Below are 27,385 nucleotides of genomic sequence, written 5' to 3'. Positions count from 1 at the left end.
AATCTGGCTAGATATAATATTGATCAGCTGTGTTATAAACACTGAATAAGATCAGCATGGCTTTTGGGGTTGCTAAAGCATCATTAGCATCACAATGAACTTCAAGCATTCACGAGTTCAAAGCCTAGAGTCTTCATTCACACTTCACACAGATCACTGCAAAAAACAGTTATTGAATTCAAAATATGGATGATTTAATAAAGGAAATTTAAAAGTTTTTAGGGACCTCTGGATTTTATTCTAACTTGCCAAAGATTTTTTTTGTGTGCAAGAGAAAGAAGAAAACAGTGTCACTTTCTCACTATCATTTTTGAAGCTTTAACTTTATTTAATTAATTACCTAAAGCAGAACTAAAATTTGAAAACATATAAGCAAAGTCAAAGAACAAGTAAGGCATTATGCCTACTTTGTAAATCTGTCTTGATTTCAAAATGCATACTTCGAGTACCTTGCTCTCCAGTGGAATCTTGCTTGCCTGTATCTTGAATATAAAGTCGAGATTTAACCCCACATTTAAAGTATTAAATGTATGTTTAATTAGTCTAGGATCAGGTGGACATTTTGGAGCTTTACCACAGCAAGATTATAGCTTCCATTGTGAAAAACACTGTTGGTAGTTTTCATTACAGAGGAACATCAACCTCCAGACATGAAATTTTTCTTGTATATATATCTCAGAACAGGTAATGGGTTTATTCAAATAAATGAAACACTACACTCATTCTGCCTTATTTAAGAATATGTCTCTTCTACGTGGCTCAATGAGTTATATTCCCAATACTGTGACACAACTATGAAAAAAATCTTCAATATTTGGGATGGATTTTTTTTTTAAATATCAAGAGGCAAAAAGTGAAACAAAAAGTTAAAACACAGTCTCAAATAATTTTTTATCCAGTTAGTTGTCAAATACACCATAAGCATGTTATTTTTTCACCTGAAAAAAAAACCAACCCAAAACTGAAAAAAATACTTTTTTGTGTCAGTTTGTATTTAGGAAGCATGAACAGAGATCTGAAATAATTGTAACTTTTTTTACAATATTAACAAAAAGAGCAAAACAGACTTTGCTAGCCATTATGGCAGTCACTGTTCTCATAATAATAATTTTTTTAATGTTACTTCTGTATGTATAAATAAGTTCTTTTTGGGTGTTAAAGTGAGTGAATGTTAACTAATAATTCTGAAAGGCATACTATAAATTATCTAGTGTTCAAAGTTTCATATTACTTTTAATACAAAGTCTGAATCAAATCACTTTGAGCATATTCCTCTGATTAAAAGCCAGTATCACCATGAAATTAGTGTTGTAATGCAAGTAAATCAGGTCCATTATTTTTACATTCTCATGATTTATTATTAATTTAAAATCTTCAGTGTTTTAGAGATTTTGCTAAATTACTTTTAGTAAATGTCAGTTAATGAGATTATAATGAGAATTGGAGAAAATAATAATTCTACTTAAGAAAAAAAAAGAATAATAATCAAATACTAATTTATTAATATCTGTAAGCTTTGCCTGCTTGCAAATTCGAAACACAAAAAACTACAAAGCAAATGTATGTTCGGTTTCTTATCTTGGTAAATTCATCTTAGAATACTAAGTATCCAGTATCTAATTCATAATTGAAATATAAATTGGATTGGAAACAAAAAGTATGGAGTTTGGGACAGATATTTCTATTTTTATCAGCAAAGTTGACTATTTAAGAAATTTGTGGCTGTGGAGACAAAATAAATATTAAATTCATTATAAAACCAATTTTATCTGAATAACAAATACAGGTTAGGGGTCAACACCACAGACTGAGTTTCTGGAGACATACTACCTTTGTTTCACAATCAGTATAGACAAAAGAAAGATACATGACTAATTAAGTGGATTTTCTCAAATCCTCTTGTGTATAGAAAATATAATTCAATTAAAGCATTCTTATGAGCACAAGATAAACTCTTTGGAAGATTGTTTTGCTTTTAGATACTTGTTTGATATTGCATCTGGCCATCACAGGTATTTTCCTAATCCTCCTCAGAATAAACCTCAGAATCCCTGTGAAACACAAGACAATTAGGGGTCAAGTAGTTCATACAAGCATGAAATGCCCATCATGCATATAGGTACCTTAGACAACCTCCTTTATCGGTTCCTGAAGTCAACAGCTCTCCTACAGGTCCTATGTCACGTTTACCAGCTACATCTAGATGTCCTAGAAGATCTCCAATGACACTTTGGAGCTGGCAAGAAAAAAACAATACATTACTGCATTCAAGAAGCATGAAATCTTCCCGCACCATTAATGTATCAGATACACATGCTGCCAACATGCAGCTCAGCACATTTGAGGGGATTCTCAGTTCCTCAGCACAAGACCAGCTCTCAGAGAATAAACAAGTATAATAAATTATACAATTTCTTGTTATATTTTTAAATCATATTCATACAATAAATAGGAGTCCATCCTCAGCTGCCGTCATGAGTTTTTTTACAGCTGTGACAGACAGGGTGTCCAGTGATTTGGAAAAATACACTCAAGGAAGGTGAATCTCACAGCAGAGACTGAGGAGCAGAGGGTTGTCTCCTCAACCTTCTCTTTTGTCAGCAAGCATATGAGCCACCAACTAATTGAATAAGGCACCAAATGCTGTATCAGCAGTCTTAGGAAGAAATGAGCATGAGCATCCAGGACTTCAGGGAAAGTCTTGGTTCTCTTTGTCCTAAACAGCCACCAATTCAAATAAAAACCAAAGTTCTGTCCATTAATTCCAGATTTTCCAATACTTCAGGTATCACATTAAACCCGGTTTCATGTAATAATGTCAAAGAATTATTCATAGTTTGTTTTCTAAAAAAATCTCAGTAGTAAATATACACAATGGGCTACTTCTATAACAAAAGTCCTTTTGTCTTCATTGGCACTTTGTGAAACCCTCAGAGTGCAGCAAATTAAGACTGCACATTAAGACTATGAGATGAAAAGTGCTTTGATCTCCTCATTAAATTCTAGTTTTGAGGTAATGAAAGATAGATGAGAGCATACATGAACTTCATAGTACATCTGTTTAACATGTAGACATTCAATGTTATGAATTAGAGTTCTGTCTCACTGCAGAAAAGGACCATGATGTCTCAGCAGGAATTTCAGTTGGTCATCCCAAGAGTATTGGTTGTGTATGAATGTCCAAAGTGAACCCTAAGCCTAATTAATTATGAAAACTCATTTTTCATTGAATTTACAAGGCAGAACCTCAGACAAAATTAATAGGTATATTCAGTATATATATATACATTAAAGTCCCTGACACTTCAAATACCTCATTTTCACTATTTGTAATGCATTAGTACCACAAGATCCTACAGTGATAGTGACTTTCAAAGTGCCTGTGCTCCTGAGCTTTTCCTAATTTAGTTCTAAGTTTTCTTGTCCTCTGTGTGAGCCCACACAAGTCAGTTTCTCATGTGCAATCCAGAGACTGTCAATGCACACATCCTGGGAGATCTAGCAATGTAACCCAAAGAATGGGTCTTCCAACTGAACCTGAAATGGCTTTGGGAGGAGTTTACCATAGACAATGTTTTACCCAAATGATGAATTTAGCTGCCTTTAAATAACAGGCAGTATAGACAGAAACTATCTACGAGAACAGAGGACAGCAACTGCACATGAGAGTAACCCCTAAATAAAGCAGAGAGAAGGTCAAATCAAAAAGGAAGCCAAGGCAAGACAAGGTCAAGAATCAGATCATTGGAGATCTGCAAATGGAGCCCCAATGGCCTGACTTTTACATATCTAGGTCACTTCACTTCTGAGTCAATGAACAGATAAACCAATTATAGGATTTTTTCAGAACTTTGAATCATTAATTAAGGGATCCAGAACATAAAATCCATTTTCCTCAAGTAGAAATATCACATAAGAAGTGCCCCACACTTGCCTCACATTTGGGTCACTAAAATATGCTGTGGCTGATGCTCTTTCCCCTAGTAACTTAGAAGGGGAACGCCTTTCAGACAAAAGTATCTAGCTTCAGATATACTACTTCTATTTAAAACAAATTAAATTTTATTCTGTAGATGAAGCATTTTTTCACAGTTGCTACCTGAATCCTCCTGTGTCATGATTTATCACTTACTGCCTTTGTATTTGTCATATTATTCTTTGTTACTAAAATACAAATGATCATCTCAGTGTCGATAAGTCTAAGACTCACAGTTTTTCAGCCCTTAGAAATGACAGATTTATCAATCAATATTTTGCTCACTAATGTATATCCTTTATTCACTACTTTTCAAAAAATTATTGTAGATCTCAATAATTCTTGCAAAGATTTATTAGTTTATCTTTCATTGGCTGTTTCAAGTATGATTACTTTTTGTGTGGATGAGGATTAAACAGCAAACACATTTGTCCAAATATCTTTACAGAGCCGATCATCTCTCTCAAAGCATACAGCAGCTTACATTATTTATATGTCAGTGGTCAGGGTCACACTGCCAACACATTCTTAAGTTCTCACTCCCTAAAAGAAAAAAAGATTGAAGCATTAAATAATTCAGATATCATTGAAGAGAAATTGGAAGACTTGTTGGGCAAATATCAAAGTAATCTAAGGCTGGTGTGTGTAGAAGACATACTGTGCAATGACATGAGCAGAGTTATTATTTTGGGAACACTTCTGGCTTGCACTGCAAAGTTTAATAGACCACTGACTGTGAAATGAGATGTCTTCCACTTACATTTTTCTTCCTTCCATTTCTTTGTAATTCTGAATCTTCCTCTTTTGAATAAAATTTGTTAATTATTATTTGGTTTTACTAGCCTCCCAAGTGCAATTAAACAAAATTAATACAAATTCAAATATAGATAAGCATTCAAATTATGTACAAAAAAGATGGACAAATTTGGTGAGAATAAATTGTTAAAGAACTCTGTACTTAAAAAGCAGTGCATGCTTACTTGTAAAGCAGCATGGTATAGTCCAAAAGACAGTATTTCAAGTCTGAAAAAAAGGCCAGGTGGGAGGACAGCAATACTGTAATATAAAATTTTTTGTTCTCATAAAATATTATTCTTCCTGGTTTTTAATGACATCCTTATTAGCTGCAAATGTAAATGTTCTTGGGGGAGGCATAGGGGGAACTAAGAAAAGAAAGCAAGTAGTTGTTTTATTGTTTTACTCTCATCATTATGATGAGCCTGACCTCAAGATGAGACGCTCTCCTCTCCTCTTCTATGGAGTGCCACTCGGAGTGTTCATGTGTTACTTTGCCTTTACTACAAGCTTAATTGCAGTGTCTTTGACTTCACCAGTGCAAACAAAGGCACAGTTCAGGATACGCAACTTAATAATTTTAATTTCCAGTTCTGTATGATAGCACAGAAAGTGATAGAAGTGACTTTAAAGACAATTTAGTTCCAGTCCTCCTGCCATGGACAGGCATATGTGCTAGTACATCAGGTTGTTCAAAGCCCCCATCCAACATGACTTTGAGCACTTCTAAGGATGCAGCATCCATAACTGGTGGTATCAGTGCCTCACCATCCTCAAAGTAAAGAACTTCTTCCTATTATCTAAGCTAAACATACTCTCAGTTTACAACCACTCTGCCTTATCCTGTCACTGCAAGCCCTTACCCTTACAAGGGTAAGAAGTCACCTCCAGCTCTCTGGCAGGCCTTCTTAAGGTACTGGAAGGTTGCTCTAAGATCTCCCACAGCCTGCTCTTCTCCAGGCTGAACCCCAGCTCTCCCAGCTTGTCCTCACATACAAGAGGTGCTCCAAGCCCCTGATGATCTTTGTGGACATCTTCCAGAGCCAGGCAAGCAGCACCATCTCTTTCATATGCTTTCTTATATCTTCATGTTCTGCTTCCCCGATCTGACCTCCAGTCTCAAGACCAAAGGCACTCAGAGGACAATTTAGTTGTTGGCTCAGGCCAATGCCAGGCCCAGAGTTCAGACTCTCTACAATTCAGCAACATTCACAAGCCTAAGGGAAGTATGTGATCTTCTCACTGCATGGAAGATTTTAGGAAGATTCTATTAATATGAATCACAAAACAGAATGATTAATTACTTGCTGTTTAAGTGTCCACCAGAACTGATGAAATTCAGAGCCTTAAAAAACCCAACCAAACAAGCAAACAAACCCCCAAAATAAAAACACATACATTTGCAGGATAACTCTTACATCTCAGGACTGACACCCAGAAACTCTATATAGTGTTTACATTTAGTAAATTACAGTATTTTTTGTAAAAAAATGGAGGAACTATGACTAATCCTATCCTTGTCAGACTTTTATTCTCTATACCCATGTACAGAATTTTTTCTGAAGTAGGTGGGATATCAAGATTCAAACACCTATTTTTATGGATTTAAACCAAAAATTACTCAAACCTTGGATTAAAGGGGAACCTGCACTCAAACACTTCTTGGTACTTCTGTTGAAGGTGTTGCCTAAGCAAACATATCACAGTTACTCAACAGCCCGGTACAGCAGGCCAAAGATGTAAACACGCCTTGCCTTTTGAGGCAGTCCAGCTTTTCAGCTTTCCAGGTTGCAACTCTCATATCCCCCAAAAGTTTCCTCAAGACACTAACAGAAAGGCCAGCTGGTAATGTTTAATGTTGTGAGTTCAATAAACTATACATGTCAGGAAATTACAGTAAATTCATGAATACAAGCCGCACTGAGTATAACCCACATCTCTGGGTGTTGGCAAATATTTCGTTCTTTGTCCATAAATAAGCCGTACCTGAGTATAAGCCGCTCTGTTGTTCGCAGCGAGGACCCGCGTGCAACAAAGTTGCAAATACTAACAGAACCGCGGCATGGCGGGGGGTTTACTGGCTCAACTAAGGCTGTGCAGGCTCGGCCCGCTAGGGGCTGCTGACGGGGTCAGGTGGCCCAGCTCGGCACTGTCACTCGGGGCTGGTCGCCGCCTCTGGGTTGGCTCACCCCGGTCCCGCTCCCGCTGCGGCGCCAGCCGGGCACGGAGCACCCCCTGCTCCCGCCACGGCAGTGGAGGGCAGGGGCAGAGCACCCCCCTCCTCCCCGAGCCGCGGTAATGGCGGCGCGGGCTCCCCCCCTCCTCCCCGGGCCGTGGCAATGGCGGCGTGGGCTCCCCCCCTCCTCCCCGAGCCGCGGCAATGGTGGCGCGGGGTCCCCCCATCTCTCCCCCGGGCTGCGGCAGAGAAGGGAAGAAGAGAACTCTCCTGCCTCTCTCCCCGCCCCCTGTGCTGCCTGCAGGGAGCCAGGGCAACACAGTAACACTTTGTAACAATCGCGTAATGCCGGCTTTTACTGGCAGGTGCTTTGCTTGGCGCCCTGGCTGGCACTTCTGGGGTTGTAAATGTCAGAAAATTATTCACATATTAGCCGCCCTCCAGTATTAGCCGCACTTCCGGGTTTCCACCAGAATTTTTGTCAAATTGCTGCGGCTTGTATTCGTGAAATTACTGTATTTCACTAAAATGGATGGTTTTCTACTCCTAATCCTGACCATCTCAGAAAGGAAAATGTTAGTATTTCCGTCTTATCAGTTTTGTAATAAAATTGCTTGGTTTGGTAAATTTTAGCCTTACAAAGAGCTTAAAAAATAACTCTCTCATGTTTTCTCTTCAGTAATAAATCTGACAGTAGTAAATGGTCCTGTTTGCTGTCCAGTCTTTTAAATCACAGGCCTAAATAAAATGAAAAGTTGGGCAAGGAAACAAGATTCATAGAATGAAGTGTCTCACTTTAAAATTAAGTAACCATAGCTAGAATTCCTGTTCTTAATGTAGTGGAAGTCTCTAGCACACTGTGGAAGACTAAAATAATCATAAATACTTACACCCTTTCTCACGAAACCTTAATAACACCTTTGTTTTCAGCAGCTCTTTGAAAATTATGCAGTATAAAAGAGAATAATAATGAACGTTTTCCTCCATATTTATTTCTAATCTGCAGGGATAGGGGTTTGGTGCTGTATTCAGGTGACAGTAAGGTTTATAAAGCTGTGCTAATGCATGGTCTCACGGTTCTAAGAATATGACCTGAGCTTTCCACTATACTTTTTTCTGAATAACTGCATATTTCTCTTTCCATACCTGGCTCCCAACCTTTACATTGAATTTATTTTTTCAGTTTGGGGCCATCTAATTCCAGATACTGTGGGGAGAAGACAAATTCATGTTTTACTCTTAGACTTATAAGGCAATTGCACCTGGCCAGCATCTGTTGGCCTCCAGTAAGTACTTCAAGCGTAACAATAGCACTTCTTTCCATTAGTCTATTTAAGTAAAGCTGAATGCATGAAAATGAAGAGCTTTAACAACTTGTGACAGTATAAATTCATGTAAGACCAGGCATCTCAGCAGCCTGAATTGTTTCCAGCCACTCATATCCTGTATTGCACTCCAGTAACTTACGCCATCTAATATCTTTGAGGATTTACTGTGTGAACACAGACATTTACAAACTGAGTTTCATTTGTAAAACCTGTGAATTTCAGTATCCTTACCATCAGTTGCTAGCATCAGCCAGCCTAGCCCTGAGACCTTTACCCTCTTTGTCCTCTCCACTCTCACGTTACTGGCTGACTACTTACCTCTACAAAAGCATTGATGCACACATTACTGGGGACACTTTTGCCACCTAACATTCTGTTCAGAACTTATTCCAAACTAAGCAGTCTCATTCCCAAATAGCTTTAGAACTAGCAACAATTAGAGTTCTCACTACTCATTCTCTAAAACTTTCAATTTATTTTATCAATGTAAAACTTTATAATCTTTGCAAAGACAATGAAAATCCATTTAAAAACTCCTAAATAATGCACTGCAGCATGCAAAGAAGATCCACATATTCCCTCTGCATGGTGAAGAAGTTTTGGCATTGCTGTAAGACAAACCAAGTAATAGCTTTCATACAATAAATCAATATTTAACATGATGGAAAGCCATGTTGATAAATCTGCACTCTAAAATAGTAGAATCATTTAAGAGTAAAATTCATACCTCCAATTTTGCACCAAGAAATAAATCAGCTGAGTTTAGAACTATAGAAAAGTAGAAGAAATGTTAAGGCTACATTCTAATTTAGTTCAGGTATCCTTATGCTCTATAGGAATTCTCAATAATACTGCACATAGTTAAAGTTGTAAGAACCATTCATAAATTATGAAGCATTTCAAATCAAAACTATATGCATTAGAAGTCTAATATCCTTCTTCCCTGGTCATAATGATGCTTTTATTGCATCACCATTTCCCAGATTTATTTTTCTTTTTGATAAGGAACATGTCACTAGCAGAGATACTGGAACAAAGAGAAATAACAGTTCTGCTAACCCTTACACAAGTGAGGTGTATTACACTTAACTTTTCGTGTAAGAACCCCTGGGACCATGAAAAGAACGTTCTGGAAATAAAAAAAGCATCAAAATGTTGGTAATTTGCTAAAATTAATAATATCACAGAAAGCATCCATTTGCAATCTGATAAAGTGCAGATTGTTTCTGGAATGCTTCCCAGTGTCTGACCGAAAAGGAAAGTAATAGCATAGAAGAAAGGAGCCCATGTTCCAGATACAGGGTGAGCACTACACTGTAATTACTAACAAACAATTAGTAATAGTAAACAATAAACAAACCTGTGAAAAATCGTTACATAGTTTAGGATTTTGTCTGAGAAGTAACTGGCATTTTAACATATTTTTTTAAAAAACTGTATAAACAAGAGAAATAAAACCAGCTTGCAAGTCTTCTAAAAGGAAAAAAAAAAAAAAAGCTATAAATACCTTATTTTAGTTTGCAATTATTGTTGTTCTGCTGTTTAAAAAGTGAAATTAAATCTTTTTAATCAATTGACTTGTTTCATATACATCTACAGATGCAAAGGATCATTAGGCATCCCCAAACGTTGAGGAATTCAAGATCATGTTAGAAAGAGCATAGATGTGACATATTTGTTATTCCCTTGATATTTGCTGCAGAATGAGTAATCCAAGAGTTTGCACATTACTGTTTCCATTTTACATCCATGAATGCAACCAACCTATATTATCGATTGCACATCAGTTGTTCAGGGCACATGCCAGGAAGAGGCCACAAAAAGATATTAACTACTTTCTACTCTTTTTTGCACTTACGCCATCTAACAACGATGCCTTGCACTTCATAGAGTATAACATCTTTACTCATTCAGTTACAGTAACTTTTTTAGTAACATTAAGCACTATGTAGTTGAATTAATGTGTTAATATTTCATGAAAACATGTGGTTAATTAGGAATTTATTGCTTTAGGGTTGGGTGGGGTTTTTTTGTTCGTTTCATCTCTGTGCGCAGGCTCTGAGCAATGGGTCCTGGGTATCACATTCTGCCACGTAGCATGGGCAGAGCAATACTGGATACTGTGATGGTTTTGATGTTTATATAAAGCATCTGGACCAAGTGGTGATGTGACTGTCCTCTATTCATATGTACCAATATACATGGATTACAACATTTAAGCACGGTAAAGGGTGTGAGCTGAATAAAGCTGCCACTCTTACACACAACTGACTTCATTTGCATTCACTAAACTGCTCCCTGTTGCTAGCCTGTCATAGGATAAGCCTAGAGAGCCCCAAACTGTGATTACAGAAGTCACCTGCCACATCCATCCTAGCAGAAATTACTGACTGTGCATGTCAGTGATGCTGGGCAGAACAGAAACTTTTCCCTTAGCTGTGCAAATGCAGCTCAAACACTTTGTAAAATGCTAAATGAGCACAGAAGTTTCTGCAAAGAGCAGCTAAGAACTGCAGTGAGGTCCATAAACCAGGAATACCCAGGCGTGTTTTAAGACTGTGTCACCATGCAACATCACAGCCCTTTACTCAGACTGCTGAGATCACTTAAGAATATGCTGCCTCTCTAAAACACATAGTTGACTTAGTAGTCCTCTGATTTTTCTTTGCAATTTTTTTTCACTTGCTTATTCAGGCACTGCGAAAATATGAGATCTCCATTAAAGCCATCATAAACAACATTTTTAGCCTGACCCCATTAATGAACTCTGCATTCATGCGAAGGATTGTTAGGTGGTAGTGGTTTATCAGGAAGAATAAAAAAGTAATGTCTTTAAAGGTTCTACAATCCAGCAAAAAGAAATGCTAGTGAAGCTTTTTCTCCAGAGTTAGACACTTTAAAAAACCAAAACTATAATAAGGGGCATTTCCGTGTTTATGCATGTATGTGTATTTGTATGCAAGGGCAGTAGTAGGAAATACTCTCAAGCACTGAAATATACATATCTAACATACATAAATTAATGTTATAGCGCTTTTGTGTACATGCCAGGAATGGTACAAGCAAAAAAAAATGACATTAATATGTTTTATTTGATTAGTATTGGCATAAAAACATCACATTACCATTTGTTTCCTTTATGAAACCCAAGACTTAAGTGGAAATGTAACATAATATATTTAGACCTAAGGAAAGTAAACATGCAAGTTAGTACTGAAATAACAGCTACAATAAAAATTGTAAAGAAATACCTTTTACTTTAAATAATATCTGCAGTAAGAATATTTTTAGGGAAAATATGCAAAAAAAGAAAAGGAAAAACTTGCTTTCTGATGAAAATCATGACTTTAATCTCATCTGTTGATGCAAGATGTCAAAAAGTTTCTTATACTTGAAAAAGGAATATAATCATTATATTATAATTATTCTATTACTTTTTTCCTACTCTGTGTACCATTATGGTATTTAGATACATATTAGATGATTTTAAGCACAACTAATATTTCATACACAATTTTAATGCAATGCAGAACACAAAATGCAACATTTCCTTCCAAATATCTTCTGAAAAAACACCATAGTATCACATCAATATTCACAGATCTGACATTCAGCATTCAATCATTTATATCCCTGCTTCCTTTTCAAAAGCAAGACACAGGCTCTTGCTATCTTGCTATAATACCTTGGACCCACAGTAACCTCCCTTCTCTCACATGCCACCATTTCACATGACCACTGCAGTTTGTTTACTGACACTTCTCTCCTATACTCTGAGCATCCTGTCGACCTAGCTACTCACCTTTCCCAAGGCTGCAAAATCTCACCCACCAGACTAAGAAAAGCCTGGCATACACTGTGTTTGCAGTTCTTCAGATAATTCAGTTTGTCTTGCATGTAGTATTTTTTGCATGCAAGTTGAGCCTTATCAAGAGAGCTCAAGAAGTTCAGTGGAAAATTCCTTCTCTTCTTTGATATATGAAAGAATAAATTAAAATGCTTAATACTTTTAAAAAGTGTATTCTATATACTAAAACCCAGCAAGATTTTAGCCACCTATTTTATACTTTTAGATTGTGTTAACGATAATTAGCATGGAGAAAACAAGAGAGGCTCATATTTTCAGCCAATTAGCATCTGACAGATAACATGGTAGGAATTCAGTTTGTGGCCCTAAATTGTAGCAAAGAAAGTGCTTTTGACATCAACATCCCTGAAATAAACCTCAAGGCAAAGTTAATTTTTAAGCCTAGTTGAATCAGAATGCTAATATATAACATAGTGCATGCCAGACATTGTTTTTATTATTTTAATCAAGCTACTGTCCTGACCAAAAGCCTGATTAGTAAACAAGGTTTGTAATTTAGAAAATCTAATTTTTAAAAGTGTACTTCTTGTTAGAAAGTGTGTTTTAAATTCCTTTCCATTCTGCTGGTTAATACATACAGTACCCAGTATCAACAATTTCTTTCTACAAGTTAGGCAACTAATTTTCCCCAGAGAAACTGAGAAATTATATAGAGTACAGACCTCTATTATTCAGCTAAATAAGGCTAAAAGTACACTAAAAGTAATGATATATCAGATGCTTTTATACACAGAATTATTCTAAAAGAGTGCCCTCAGCTAAGGTGAAGGCAAGGGGGAGGAAGGAAAGAGGAGGGGGAGAAGCCCAAAACTTCAAGCATTTCCATTTGAAGAATAATTCATTTGGACGATACTATAAACACTGCAAAATTCATTACACACAGGCTATATACACTAAGAAAAAAATACTCTGTAAAACTACCCAAAATATCTGGCTCAGATACAAATTCTGATTTATACATTTGATCTCAATAGTAGTGAAATTATTTTCTCTGGGATCAGAGGTAGTGTTTTCATTAGTAATTTACTTTCTGTTTTCTACTTAAAAACTGGTCCAGTCAAGTGTGGGTTTGCATGGCCAGGTTTTGGCAGCAGTTGGGTTACAGGGGTGCCTCCTGTGAGAAGCTACCAGAAACATTCTTCCACGTCCAGCAGAGCCAACCCTGGCAGCTCCAAGTGCAGACGAGTCACTGACCAATGCCAGGCCAATTAGAAATGATGGTAAGGCCTCTGTGATAACAGAATGGCTTCTTCTGGGCAGCTGCTGCATTTCTGCCTCCCATGGTCCTGCAGGGGCAGAGCTGCTTCACCATGATCTTCACCACAGGCTCCAGAGGAATCTCAGCTCTGGTTCCTCAAGCACATCCTGCCCCTCCTTCTCCACCAACTTTGGTGTCTGCAGAGTTTTTCCTCTCACATTTTGTCACCCCACTCTTCTCTGGCTGCAATTACCTCTGTGCAACAACTTTCTTTTCCTTCTTTAATCTGTTATCACAGAGGAGTTACTCTCAATTCCCAATTGGCTTGGCCTTGGCCAGCAGTTGGTCTGTCCTGGAGCCAGCTGACATCAGCTCTGCTGGACACGGAGGAAGTTTCTGGCAACTTCTAACTGAGGCCGCCCCTGTAGCCTCCTGCTACCAAAACCCAGCCATAAAAACCAATGCTACTATATGAGGAAAACCAAAACAAGATAAAGGTTTGGGTATGCCATTGAAAGGTTTCCAAGAAGCATAGGCTTTAGAAACATCTGCTAGCTCTGCTAACCCATTTTCCATTTTCTCTTGTGTCTCCCTTCATTTTAGGGTCAATCAATAAACTATCTTCAGCTAGAACACTGAAGCTAGAATATATTCCTGCAAAACAGAAATCTTAAAACATTGAACATCTATAATAAAACTAAAATGCTAAGTCTATATCATACCTGAAAATGCAATTTTCAAGAGTTCCCAGCTTGTTTTCTCAACATGCAGAAACAATTTTCATCCATTCTTAATCCTATCCTCATTTCAAGAGATGCACAGCCCATCCACAGCTCCATTTTGCTGTTATAAAGAGCATCACATTGTCATTTTATAACAGGAGTTGAGATCATGTGTTTTCAGTTAAATGCTTAATTAGCAGTCCCTTCACTGTCAGGGAAGGGTGTTGGCTTAAGAGACAGTTATTTACTGAGTAAGTGAAGTCTAGAAACAAACACTTTCCTCATTGGAGAAGGACTCTAGAGCAGTTTTTTATTCTTGATAATATAAAGGAGTGTGCTCAATGGGTAATTCATTCTCACAGCTCTAGATTTATAGCCATCTCAGTTTATTATCCTGTTAATAAGACCACTGTAGCAATGGTCAATGTTTTATTTGACTTGGGCAGCCCTTCTCGGTGAGATATACATCCCAAAAATATCATCTATACTTCATTCAGCTGATCTCTCAAAGGAGAAGTCATTCTCAGAAAAAGTTCAGGAATATTTACAGTAATTTCAAGACTATAAGGCGCACCTTTTTGACTAAGATTTTCCCTCGAACCCGGAAGTGCATCTTATAGTCCGGTGCACCTTATCTGATGTACAAAGTTGCGAAATTTGCCAAACCGGAAGTGTGAGCTGTGAGCCGTGGGGGGAGCCGGAAGCGCCACAGTAGCCGGTTGGGGGCAGGCCCGGAGGCCCGTGGCACCGCCCCTCTCGGGTCCAGGCAGTCCCGGGGGCCCATGGCTGCTGGGTGAATGCCGCCCAGGGAGCCCGCGGCACCACCGTTCCCGGGTCCAGGTAGTCCCGGGAGCCCATGCCTGCCGGGTGAATGCCACCCAGGCGACCTGCGGCACCCCCCTTCCCGGGTCCAGGTAGTCCCGGGAGCCCACGGCTGCCGGATGAAGGCGGGCTAGGGGGCCCACGGCACCACCGTTCCCAGGTCCAGGCAGTCCCGGGAGCCCATGCCTGCCGGGTGAATGCCGCCCAGGGGACCTGCGGCACCCACCTCCTTCCCGGGTCCAGGCAGTCCCGGGAGCCCATGGCTGCCAGGTCCAGGGGGGCCCGGTGGCTTGCGGCATCGCCCCTGCCGGGTGGAGGCAGGTCCGGGGGCCAATGGCTGCCAGGTTGAGGCGGGGCCTCGACCAGTAACCGCACAGGGTGAGCTGGGGGTGGAGCCTCGCTGCAAAAAAAAAGTGAGCCTTATAGTCCAGTGTGCCTTATCTGATCTACAAAGTTGGGAATTTTGCCGACTCCAGGGGGGTGCGCCTTATAGTCTGGTGCGCCTTATGGTCATGAAATTACTGTACTTAGCAGCTTATTGTCCAGGCATAGCCATAAGACTCGATGACATTTAGAACAAAACTACGGATATTGTGGTCACAGATATAATCCCCTATACAGTGTGTCTATCAACATTCTACGCCACATTCTGACTTAGAAGCTAACAGTATTTTGTCACATTTCAGTATGCTTTATTTGAAAAAAATCATATAATTAAATATAACTTCTAAATACTTATGGAAAACACAAACACTCTGGGATAGGACAAGCAAGAAAGGGCAAAAGCTTAGTCAGGAATATTCATTGCATTTTACAAACACAGCAAACGTAAACAGGCTGCTAGAGTCTGCAAATTCCTTAAAGTTTATATGCTTTTAATTGCTAAACAAAATAAAAGCATCTAAGAATAAGCGGTGGGTAAGGTTCATGCAGGGTATACATAAAATATTTTGCTTCAACCATTGCAGTGCTAACTGGTGGCTACAGGATCACCTGCAGGTCATCTATGAAAACAGTGAGGAGAATGTTAGAGAATATAAGCAGCCTGGTATATACCTAGACTACTGAAACAAATAATCCCCCTTTCCTTTAAAGAAGGAGCAGTTCTGAAAAACTCTACTGCTTAGATGTATGGCATTCACTCATGACAACAATGTTCATACACAACAAATGTTTATGAATTACACATTTAGTTTACCAGAGGCTTGACTGAAGCAAGTCTCTGCCTCACCTGGGCTGTCCTCAACACTGGGGACTAAAAAGCTCAATAATGTGATAATGGAATCCAAGAGAAGTTGTTCTTGAACAACAAACAGAAAAGAAGTCCACTGTTATTTTCCATTAATTGAATATTTTGTAGTCAAAGGTTTGCCACCAGGACATTTGAAATGGCAAGTTTCACTTCCATTAAGCTCTTTGAAAAAAATGGTGTGTTAACAGTTTCATTAAATTACATTATCCATATGTACAGTCAATGCAAACATCAAAGTGCTAACAGAAAATTACATAAGAAAAAATTTTACTCGCCTTTTACAACACTGGAATGTCTTTCCTTAAAGACATACTTTCAATTTACAGACCATACTGGATATAGTAGTGAACATCTATATAGTGCCCTTAAGTCTATTCTTTCCTCGCTGATTCCATCAAACTGTTCAAGGAAATATGCAATGTAAGCAAGATAAGTAGGTTTTATCACGCCAGGCAAAGCCCTTACTCACAGGTATAGATGTGTATGTTAAAAGGAAGAAACAAAATTGTCTTGGAACTATTCCTTATCTCATGCAACCAGAGCTACAGTTAAGATGATTTTGGAAGTACAGTAATTTCACGATTATAAGCCGCACCATTTTCACTAAAATTTTGGTCAGAACCCAAAGTGCGGCTTATAATCAGGTGCGGCTTATGTATGGACAAAGAACGAAAAGTTACTGTTTTAGTTTGGAGGATAGGTGTCTACTCAGAAAGGCAGGAGCTTCTCTTTGAAATGGAGAATGTAACCCCCCTCCCTCCAAATTATTATAATTTTGAAATCAAGGGGCTTTCAGGCAAAAATATGGGAATTAGGAATAACAGTTCTTTACTAGGGAAATTAAAATAGAAATACAGTGCTACAAAGAAACAAACCCCAAACCCTGACAAAGTCAGAGAACAACCTGACACCCTGTCAGGCAGGGTGTTGGTAGGAGTCCCATTAAATGGTGGTTGCAGTTCTCCTGCAGTGACAGATGTGATTCAGTTGAAGCAGTGCTCCTGCAGAAGGTGCAGTTTCCCTCTGGAGGTCCAGTGGTGATGTGGAGAAATCCAGTTTCCCTCTGGAGCCCAGTGGAGAAAGGCTTACCTTAGTGTCCCAAAACCTCTGTTTTTATCTTGGTAAGAAATGTTGGGCTCTTCCCCCTGGATGGACCAACTTCCAATGGGATGAAGTAATTTTATCAGTCACGCAGTGGGACTCAATGGACCATTAGCAGAAAATGACTCGCTGGAGGAAGGATGGGTTGTGAAAAGATAAAGAACAATGCCCGGCCTGGTTTCAATGGATGGTCCGTTAGCGGAATATCTGTCGTTGAGAAAAGGATCACTGCCCCCACCCTCATCAGATGGTGATAGAATAGATACCTTTTAACATATTCTGTATTGTAATGTGTGGCTTATAATCAGGTGCGGCTTATGTATAGACAAAGAATGATTAGTTGCTGACACCCGAAAGTGAGGCTTATACTCAGTGCGGCTTACAATCGTGAAAACACAGATGAGAGTCTGAAATTAACTTTGTGGATTACTTTAGGTTTAATTTTTTTTTCTCTTTACTGAGTTGCTCTGTGAAATGCAACAGCACAAAATACCTCAGGTTTACACATCATGACAAAAGACAGAAGAGGTTTTCTTGAAATAATTCTTCGTTTGAGAGGACAAAACCAAGGTTGGCCAGTGCTTGAGCACCTGCATCTTCTGTTGCAGTCAATAACTGCAGGTGTCAGTGTAGTCCTAGCAGTAGCAGCTGCTGCTTTCTCTAATCTGATTAGACCTGGATTGGGTTAGATGATCTGAAGAAAAGGCTTCTCTACCTAAACTTTGATTCTGTGCAATTTGCTAGCAAAAAGCATGAAGACACATCAATTGTGAAGCAAATCAATGCCTAGTAAAGGGAAACCCAAGATAGAGCAAACCCATAGATATGTTATCAAAGATTGTGTTGGGCAAGACAAGACTGTGTTGGGCAAGACAAGGCTGTTTTTGGTGAGACATAACATGAAAGTAGGAGAGAGAAAGGCAGTTCCCACCACAACAAGAATGGTGTTAACACACTGCTCAAAAAGAATATTTATTGAATAGAAGTATAGATAAACTCTTGTAGATGCCAATATGAAGAAAATAAAGTAGACAACAAATGGAAAAACGTGGTTCAAAACTACCTGGTTTTGCACTTCTGTAGTGATGCTGAAATAAGAATTCTTGTTGTTTGTAACCATCTTGTGACCAAGTGTGAGTTTGACATTTCACTGCCAAAAAATCATTTTATATTTGTTGGCATCTTTCCTTTAAACTTCTTACTTGCCACACAATGATTCATAGTTTTCAATTCGGTGACAAAATGAGATATTTAAAAATCAGATGTAGGGTTATGTGTTTCACTTTTTTTTCCACTTTTGCCCATCTGTACATCTTCATCACTCATCCAGCATTTTCAAATAAAAATAGTAACTTCAGCCAAACAAAAATTTTAAAGGGAAAAGAAAATCAAGAATGAAGAAGAAACCATTGACAGTTTAAAAAATAAAGGTTTCTAAAGCACTTTTTATCTTCATATGATTTTTAAAAAAGTTTTAATTCTTAACATTGTCATGAACCATTTTTAATTCAGCTTCCTAAGCAGCTTTTACTGTGGTGTTTTGAGTTTGTGTGTTTATCCATCCTGCACAGTGTTTTGAATCTCTCAGCAAATTTCAGCCATATTCGAAGTAAAGCACTTCTAGTATTAGGTTCCTGTGACAGTTCTCCACAGCACAGGTCTCCATGGCCACACAAAGTTGTGGAGCCTTGGCTTCTGAGAAGCTAAGATTGCAGGTAAGTGTGCTAAGATTAAATGTAAGTGTGTTCTGCTGAGTGGAAGCCAAAAGGTGGGAGCCAGCTTGGGTGCCAGCACACTCACATAGAGTAATGAAGATCTGCTTATTTATGGCCTGCCAGCAACAGAAGCTGGGGAACAAGATCCTGGACTAGCCCCAAGTTCAGGAGTGAAATTTTACTTCTTGAACAGCCATTTATGAGCCTAAGTATCCTAAATATCTGCAATTTGAACAGCAGTGCCTTAGCTCTTTTGTATAAAGAGAAATCATTGGCAGGAATCTGTCTCCCAAACACTGGGAAAAAAATTACCAAAAATAGTCCATTCATAACTGGGATATCTTCTGTCTGTACATAACACATAATATTCAATCTTATAATTCCTTAAATTACCTACCTCAAATCTTCTCTTTCCATGGACACATCAAACTGTGATTATAACTTTGCAGCAGAATTGAAAATGTGTTTCCTTTACAATTTGCTGTAGATTTTTAACAGCATTATCAGAAAATTTAAGTCTGCCTGGACTTCAATTAGACCATATCTACCTCTGCAAATGTTATTATTATGATGTGTAAGATTATTCAGTCAAGTCAATTATAATTACATTGGAGGATAATAGCACATGGCAATTTCAATACCAGTAGTATTTCAAAAGCATCCATAATAAATTTCTAGACATAATCCAACTGATTTCCTGTCTTTGAAATAGGATTTTCTTCTTTCCTGAAGGTGAAAAACCTATTTCCATTTTTCAGGTTTAAAACTGAGTTAGACTGTATTTTTAATGTAATTTGTTTTCTTAGTATAATTAAAACCATAACTATCTTCCAATAAATGCATTAACAATGCAAAATGAGAGATTTATTAACATCTTAATCTCCAATTATGTTTTTCCAGCCATAGTTTTTCTCCTTCTAAGTCATCTGTGAGGAAAATATATTAAATTGCATTTTAAAATGCCCCTAGGGCTGGTATAAGTACTGAGGACCCTATTGTGAAAAGCAGAACCTTTCTGTACATCTGCTTATTTTAACATCCTGTTTATTGAATTACTCCAGTCCAAAATCATTAATGACTTGTTAATTATAGTTTTCTTTTGGCTTCCACTCCGCTCCCATCTTTCTGAATTCAGGCCATCAACAGCCAGCCCTTTGCCCACATGAAAAGCTCTCTAGAGAATCAGGGAAAAAACATCAGCGACAATGACTTTGTGCTGGTTTTGGCTGGGGCAGAGTTAATTTTCCTCATAGAAGCTGGTATGGGACTGTGTTTTGGATTGGCTGGAAACAGTGTGAATAATACAAGGATGTTTTCACCATTGCTGAGCAGTGCACAGAGTCAAGGCCTTTTCTGCTCCTCACACCACCCAACCAGCCAGAAGGTTGGAGGTGCACAAGAAGTTGGGAGAGGACACTGCTGGGACAGCTGACCTGCACTGACCAAACAGATATTCCATACCATATGGTGTCAGGCCCAGCATATAAAGCTGGGGGAAGAGAATGGGGAAATGTTTTAGTGATGGTATTTGTCCTCAGAAGTCAGCATAGTATATGATGGAGCACAGCTTTCCTGGAAAACCTGCCTGTCCATGGGAAGTGGTGAATGAATCCCTTTCTTGGCTTTGTTTCCATGCACAACTTTTGCTTTACCTATTAAACTGTTTTTAAGACAACCTGTGAGTTTTCTCACTTTTACTTTTCCAATTTTCTTGCCTGTCCCACCAGGGGTGTGAACAAATGGAAGTATGGGACTTGGTTTCTGTCAGACTTCCAGAGAGTTTCAAAGGTATCTGTCCATTCATCTTGGTGATTTTTGCATTCAGTATTAGTGAAACAAGCATTTTTAAATTATTTTATGTTTTGTGATTTGCAGCAAGCATTCTGGTTTTTGCAGCACTAGGCTTGGCACAGCCTACTAAAATCCTTGAAGTAAAAATACATCTAAATTTTCCCCAGCAAAAAGTCTGAACAAATCAATCAATCTCACACAAGAACTTCAAGAGAAAAGGCAAGTATGAATAACTGATTTTCTGAAGTCACATGTTGCCCAGGCATGATTTATATATTGGAAACAGACAGCATAAGCAATATTGTCTACATGGAGAAGTCATTTTTTTAACATGGAACAAGCTGAAATTTTTGCTGACTATCCCATATAATTTCATCCTCACAATTGTTCTAGGAAAACATAATAGTTCATACTTTATTGAATTCACAAGTTTTGCTAATACTGACTTTTAATGATTTGTCCTGTTAATAACTTAAAGTTCTACTATTTGTGAATCCTCTTTATAGCTATCAACCACTGTACAGAGTTATTTCTACTGGCAAATGGCTGATTCTCAAAGCAACTTACACAAAATTTTACATGAATTTTTTATCTACTTACATGATTTATGCTTTATGATTTGTCTTGCAGTCTATAAACTGCTGTAATAAATATGAACAAGACCATGAACAAGAGGATCATTGGACATCACAACAAACAAAAAGGGAGTCAAAATAGCAACAAAGAAAAATATCTACATTCCCCTTTATGAAATATTGGTGAAATTCAAAAATATTTCTCCAGCACTTTCTAAAAATTTGCGTTGACTTTACAATGATCAAAGAATATTTAGAATATTCTTGTGGCAAGTGAAACTCCAAAGTGTCTTTGAATATCTACCCAGATTCCTAGCTTGGTGCTTCTGTGATGCCCTGAATGATTCAATATGCTGCAAGGACCTGAGAATGCTAAGGAAATCATCTCCTATTCAAAATATTTCTGATTCTTTTAAAAATTATGACATAGAAATCTTTCACTGTTCTTAAGGCAACTGGCAGAAAGTTGAAAGTTTTCATTTAGTTACTATGGGAATCCAGTTTTCTTGATAGGGAATTTTATTCTAAGCCCTTGACTCTGTTTTGCTAGTCTGTACACTTTCACATTTTGTTATATGCAGATCAAGAACCCTTTTTTCTCTCTCCATGTATGCTCCATACAGCTACAGCTTGTCACCAATATAATCTCTGTTTTGGTGAGATAGAGTCTGAAATCATCAATGAGGTCTTTCCTGTGTTAGTCACTCTGTAACCACGGAGAACCACCTCATGAGAAATAGAGTTGGTCAAACTCAGAAAACTGTTATGGAGTAATCTATTACTGAATTTTTACTACTCTGTTGAAAGTCAGGAAGGTACTGAAGCATCAGAGTCAGAGAAAGTTTTCACTTACGCCTTGTCTCAACATTTATATGATGCACTCATACATTTCCACAAAATTGTATAGGAGCTGTGAATTGCTGTTGGTCACAGGAGTCTCTTCTACAGGACAAACCCACAATATGCTGCTCTCCTGATGTATGCCACAGGCACCAAAGGGCAGACCACAGTGAAATGTGGAAGCAATTCTGTGAGAAATATTACCATTTGGAAACAAAGGGGTACTTATCTGTGATACTATGATGTATTCATGGGAGCTCTTTAAATACAAGCTAATCTCAGAATTGCAAAAAAATCCCATTTTCACAGGAAGTCTTAGAGTTATTTTGTTTTTCACCTAGTTCCACACAAAATCTTATTGCTTCCATTTCTAACAGCATAGGATTTATTAGTCTTCTTCCATTTTTAACAGCACAACATTTATTATTTTTCTTTCAGAAGAGAACATCTCTAAGCTCTTCATCATTTGTTAAAAATATTTTGAAAGCAGTAAGGCTTAGGAGTAAATGTGTGCTCTGGGACAGTGCTTTATTTTAATAAATGAAAGGAGGAGGTCTTCTTTGTATGAATCTCAGTGATAGTGAATGCAGGGAGCAACATCTTGCGACTTCAAATTACTGTAATACAAAGATATTTACAGACTTCAATCTGAGTGCCTTCACTAAGCACATCACAATTGCAAGATTTTCTGCAGTATCAATAGTATTCCCAGGACCTTCCCAATTGTGTGCATCAAAGGTAAAAATTTCTCTTAATTTGCAACACACTGTTGAGTACTGGATTAAAAACAGGTCCAGTTCATGTCTATTTACAACCTACTCCAACTGATTTTTCTAACAGCTACTGTAATAGATTGTGTGTTACATCATGCTTCTAACCTCTATTATTTTCAGCTTTAGAGGGAGGTATTGTCATCAGTATTTTACTTTTTATTTCAGCTGCATGATTTGACTGAGTTTCTTAGTCTGTACCCTTCATTTTACCTCTGAAAACAAGAGGTATAAAAGGGATTTTAGGAAGGGATTAAAGTATTTAGTCTTCCAGAGAGCATTAAAGGTAATTTATCACCTTGACTCATGTGAAACTCAGACATCTATAAATCTCTCACCATGTCCCAAAGCACAAATAGTGACAGGAGGCAAAATTAAAAATCACCCAAACTACCACAAAACATTTTATCTCAAACTATATGTGATGTAATGTCAAATACCTCATCTACTATGTTATCCACATCAGCAGCTAAATTAAACAAAGCGGCACTAAAATCCATAGAGTTTTCCACACTGAACAAGGAATTTGTTCTCTTCATGCTTATTCAACAATAGCTAATGGACAAAAAACTGGTGGGGAAATTCCAAAAATTGGCTTCACAGTTGAAGTCAGAGCATTTACAAAAACTGGATTATGTTACAATTCAAAGTAGGTAAAAAGTTCTGGCCTCTGTCAAATGATTCTTTGTTCAACATCACCAATTTATATAATAGCATAATAAAAAAGTCTAAATATTAACACAAAACACTGATTGTTTTAAAAAACAAGATACATTTTGATTATTCTAACTTAAAAAAAAAAATCCAGATATTCCTAGCAAAAAAAAAATTTAAATGTTAGGACTTGTTCATTGGGGGGGCCGGAGCGGGTGGAGAGTAACAAACCTAAGCACATTTCAATGTCTTCAAGTCCTTTCAAAAGTTGTCTTTTCTCCCTGTGTTTAGCCTGTTCTGCAGATACTGTGGTAAAAAAATTATGTTAGGACACAATTTAAACAGTGCCTTGGAAAGCGAGTGAAAGGAAAAGAAATACAATGGAAATGTCAGACAACTCCAGGAAATCAAGTAATATAAGAAACTTTTTTGAAAGCAAGAGCTACAGTGACGTTAATTGCGCAAGGCTGAAGAGTCACGCATCACTTTAGTTTAGCTTTTATTGTTTCTGGCCAGAACTACGTTAGTTTTTGGGAGATATCTTAGCTCTAGTCCCTCTCTAAATGCCCTCTCCCTTTCCCAAAGAAACAGAATTTTCAGTTCATACATCAGCAGCTTCTACCTCAATTTGACCTATAAATGCCTCAGGACAAACTTGATGAAACAGACCGTCTGAAATCTGAATCATCTTGGTCATGTTTAGAAATCCACAAGGGAAAGGACTGTGTACTGTCCCTTGCAGAATCAAACAAGGCCGATGGATTTACGTAATGGTTCAAATAGCTTGTGAAAATCTTTATTTAAAAAGTTTCTGAAAGAGAAAAAAAAAGTAACATTGGCATAGCATCAGCTTTCTATATATATTGAAAATTTTATGTCCTACTTAATCATGAATCAGCTCCTTCAACAAACACAAGGAATTTATTTTGCCTAGGTTCTCTCTACTCCTTTATTCCTCACCATTCTTAAAACATTGGATCAAACTACAGTCACACATTTCAAATTTCCATATTAAGAAGTTGGGATATGCACTGACAAGTAACCCACACATGCAGCTGTAGAATTTACAGACTGGAAAACATCCTGAACACAGGACTTGTACTGGAGCAATACTGACTGCACAACTTCTTGAGGTCCCTTCTAGTCCTGTTTTTCTGTTATTAAATATGGTCATGCAGAATACACAGTTTTCTCAATGATTTCTTATGAAACTCATTGTGCTTTAGTTTGAGGCTGGAGCTGCTGAAAGTGTTCAAGGAACAGATGTGCAAATTCTTATTTGTGTGCAGGATTGGTTTGCTCTATGTATCAGCTGCAGCAATGAGCTCCAGATTTGGATGTATACCCAGAGAACTGGAAGGGTTCATGGGTATTTCAAGGCAGGACAACACTGCATGCAGACAGGTACTAATCCTGGCATCTTACATTTCCTCTTCCAGAAAAACAACATAATAAAAAGTAAAGGTGAAAGAAATCCTGAGACACACAGCCAATTTCTGCATCCCAAGATGAGTAAGAGGCACTCAAACCACTTCTTCCCCTAATGTTGGTTGTTGGGGTTTTTTGGGTGGAGGGGGCTGTTTCCTTTTTGTCATCCATTCATCTCAATAATCAAGGTTTCTTGGTGGAAAACCTCCTACACCCTGACACAGGACACATCTTATGTCTGCAAGCTGGAGATCATTAATCACATACTCCCTCAGGAGAGAAGACAGGGATCTTGTCTGTGCACATGGTTCCACTCTACTCTTGAAGGAAGTACACAGATTGCAGCCTGTACACAGGAGTACAAAGAAAGCTGAAAGATCAACAACAGTTGTGAAGTTATAAAAGCCCTAAATGACAAGAAAATTTTTTTGGTTTTTCTGAGAGTCTTTGGATTCACCAAAAGAAAATAAAATCTGAACCTTCATCCTGTTGTCCTATATTGTTTTAAATCTTAGATGATTAAGCTTTAATATACCACTGTGTGTTTATTACAATGGGTGAGGCGCTGAAGAGAGCAGTAGACACCCCCCCAGTTTTCTCTGGTACTTTAATATGTGAAGCACAAAAAGGCTGTCAGAAAACAACCAAGGAGCCTTGCAGAGGAATTCTGAGACTTCTGAATAGCAACCATCTAAGAAGGATTTTAATTTCTTCTAAACCTTCAGTCTTAAAGATAAAGAGCACAGTGGAAACCAGACAAGACACCTTTGAAGACTATTTCAAAATGCACCTGAAGACCCAACAGTGGGAGATTTCACAGCATAATAAAAACTCAGCATTTTAACTACAGACCTACGTTTTAACTATTCTCAGAGTGGAGAGCTGCCAAGGTATTTGTGACTCACTTCATCATGTCAGATGATAACAGCCTACATGAGCAAAGGTACACACCTGTTTAAATGCTGGAAGAATCACAGCTTTAAATTCTAAAAATGCAACTAAATATCAGGAAAATTTAATTAATTTTGATTATAATTTACTTGACATTTCTTCCAACATGGAAAGAAAAATGCCAGTCTTGCAGTATAGGCAGTCTCAGCCGCTGGGGTTTTATTGTTGAACAGAATACAGGCTTCCCATGTGATTTCTGGTTGAGATTCATAAACATGATAAAAAAGCTCCAACTCTCATTCCTTAAATTCATATATATATATACCTTCTTTATGCCCTTTTTTGTTTAGTATCTAAGAAAAGTCAGGTTGAAGTTAGGCAGGTCATACAGGACACCACCAATGCTACAGTCTAATGCAACTCACCAAATCCTCAAGCCTTGTTGCCTACCATCCCTCATTTTATGCTTAGATTCTTATGCTTAGGAGATCATCTAGTACACTTTCTAGTGTGTAAAAGGGTGAAATTCTAACTGATCATTGAAGATTCTCTACATCAGGAAAATGGCAAAAATTGAAAGTAACACTATGTGATTCACTGTGGAAATCTCTGTCAAGTAATTTTCACCATATAATTCATACTCAGCACAATACTGTTTGGTTTCTGAACAGTAGGATGTGTTTTATATTTTATTTTAAATATACTTTGTTTCATGATTTGTTATTTAATGTTTGTGCACATCTTGAGCAGCAAAATACAATGAAAAGCCTAAGTATTATTTTCAGTCTTTTTATCATGATATTTTAGCATTCTATAATCGGTAAAGATTTGCATACTAAAAAGACAGTACAGTAATTTCACAATTATAAGCCACACGATTTTGACTAAACTTTTGGTCCGTACCCAGAAGTACAGTTTGTACTCCAGGATGACTTATATATGAACGATGTTCAGAAATTTTCCAACCCGGAAGTGAGAACCTGCAGCTACCCTGAGCCGAGCCAGAGCCCGTGTGGCCCCGGCAGCTGGACAGCACCACCGATCCTAGCCCATGATAGTTCTCTGTATTTTTTCGGTGTTTTCAGTCTTGTGCGGCTGCGCGGATCCCCGCCCACCTACCCACCCACCCAGCTCCCTGCCTGTGTGGCTCCATGCCTGCCAGCGTGGCTGCCCGGCTGCACGCCCACCCGGTTCCCCGCCTGCCCGTGTGGCTGCCTGGCTTCTCATCTGCCCAGCTCCCTGCCCACCCACGCTGCTGTCCAGCTCCCCGCCTTCCCATGCGGCCACCCGGCTGCACGCCCACCTAACTCCCTGCCTGCCCATGTGACTGCCCGGCTCCCCGCCCGCCCGCGCGGTTGCCTGGCTCTCTGGTCACCCCACTCCCCACCTGCCCACATGGCTGCCCAGCTCTCCAGCCGCCCTGCTCCCCACGCACCCGGCTTCCAGCCCGCCCGGCTCCCTGCCCTCCCACGTGGCTGCCCGG

General features: G+C 38.4%; 1 long non-coding RNA gene across 1 annotated transcript in view; it reads right to left on the bottom strand.

Moving 5' to 3' along the window:
- Positions 1–27,385, bottom strand: part of LOC116997097 — a 174,051-nt gene that overhangs the window by 16,973 nt on the left and 129,693 nt on the right. The window contains exon 4 of the long non-coding RNA XR_004418089.1: positions 2,124–2,236. This is a non-coding gene — a long non-coding RNA (uncharacterized LOC116997097). The remainder of the gene's footprint in view (positions 1–2,123; positions 2,237–27,385) is intronic.

Source organism: Catharus ustulatus, chromosome 5, assembly GCF_009819885.2.
Source record: "Catharus ustulatus isolate bCatUst1 chromosome 5, bCatUst1.pri.v2, whole genome shotgun sequence".
NCBI classification, from domain to species: domain Eukaryota; kingdom Metazoa; phylum Chordata; class Aves; order Passeriformes; family Turdidae; genus Catharus; species Catharus ustulatus.
Note: the sequence above shows the minus strand (reverse complement) of the source record. Positions and strands in the feature narration are given on the sequence as shown.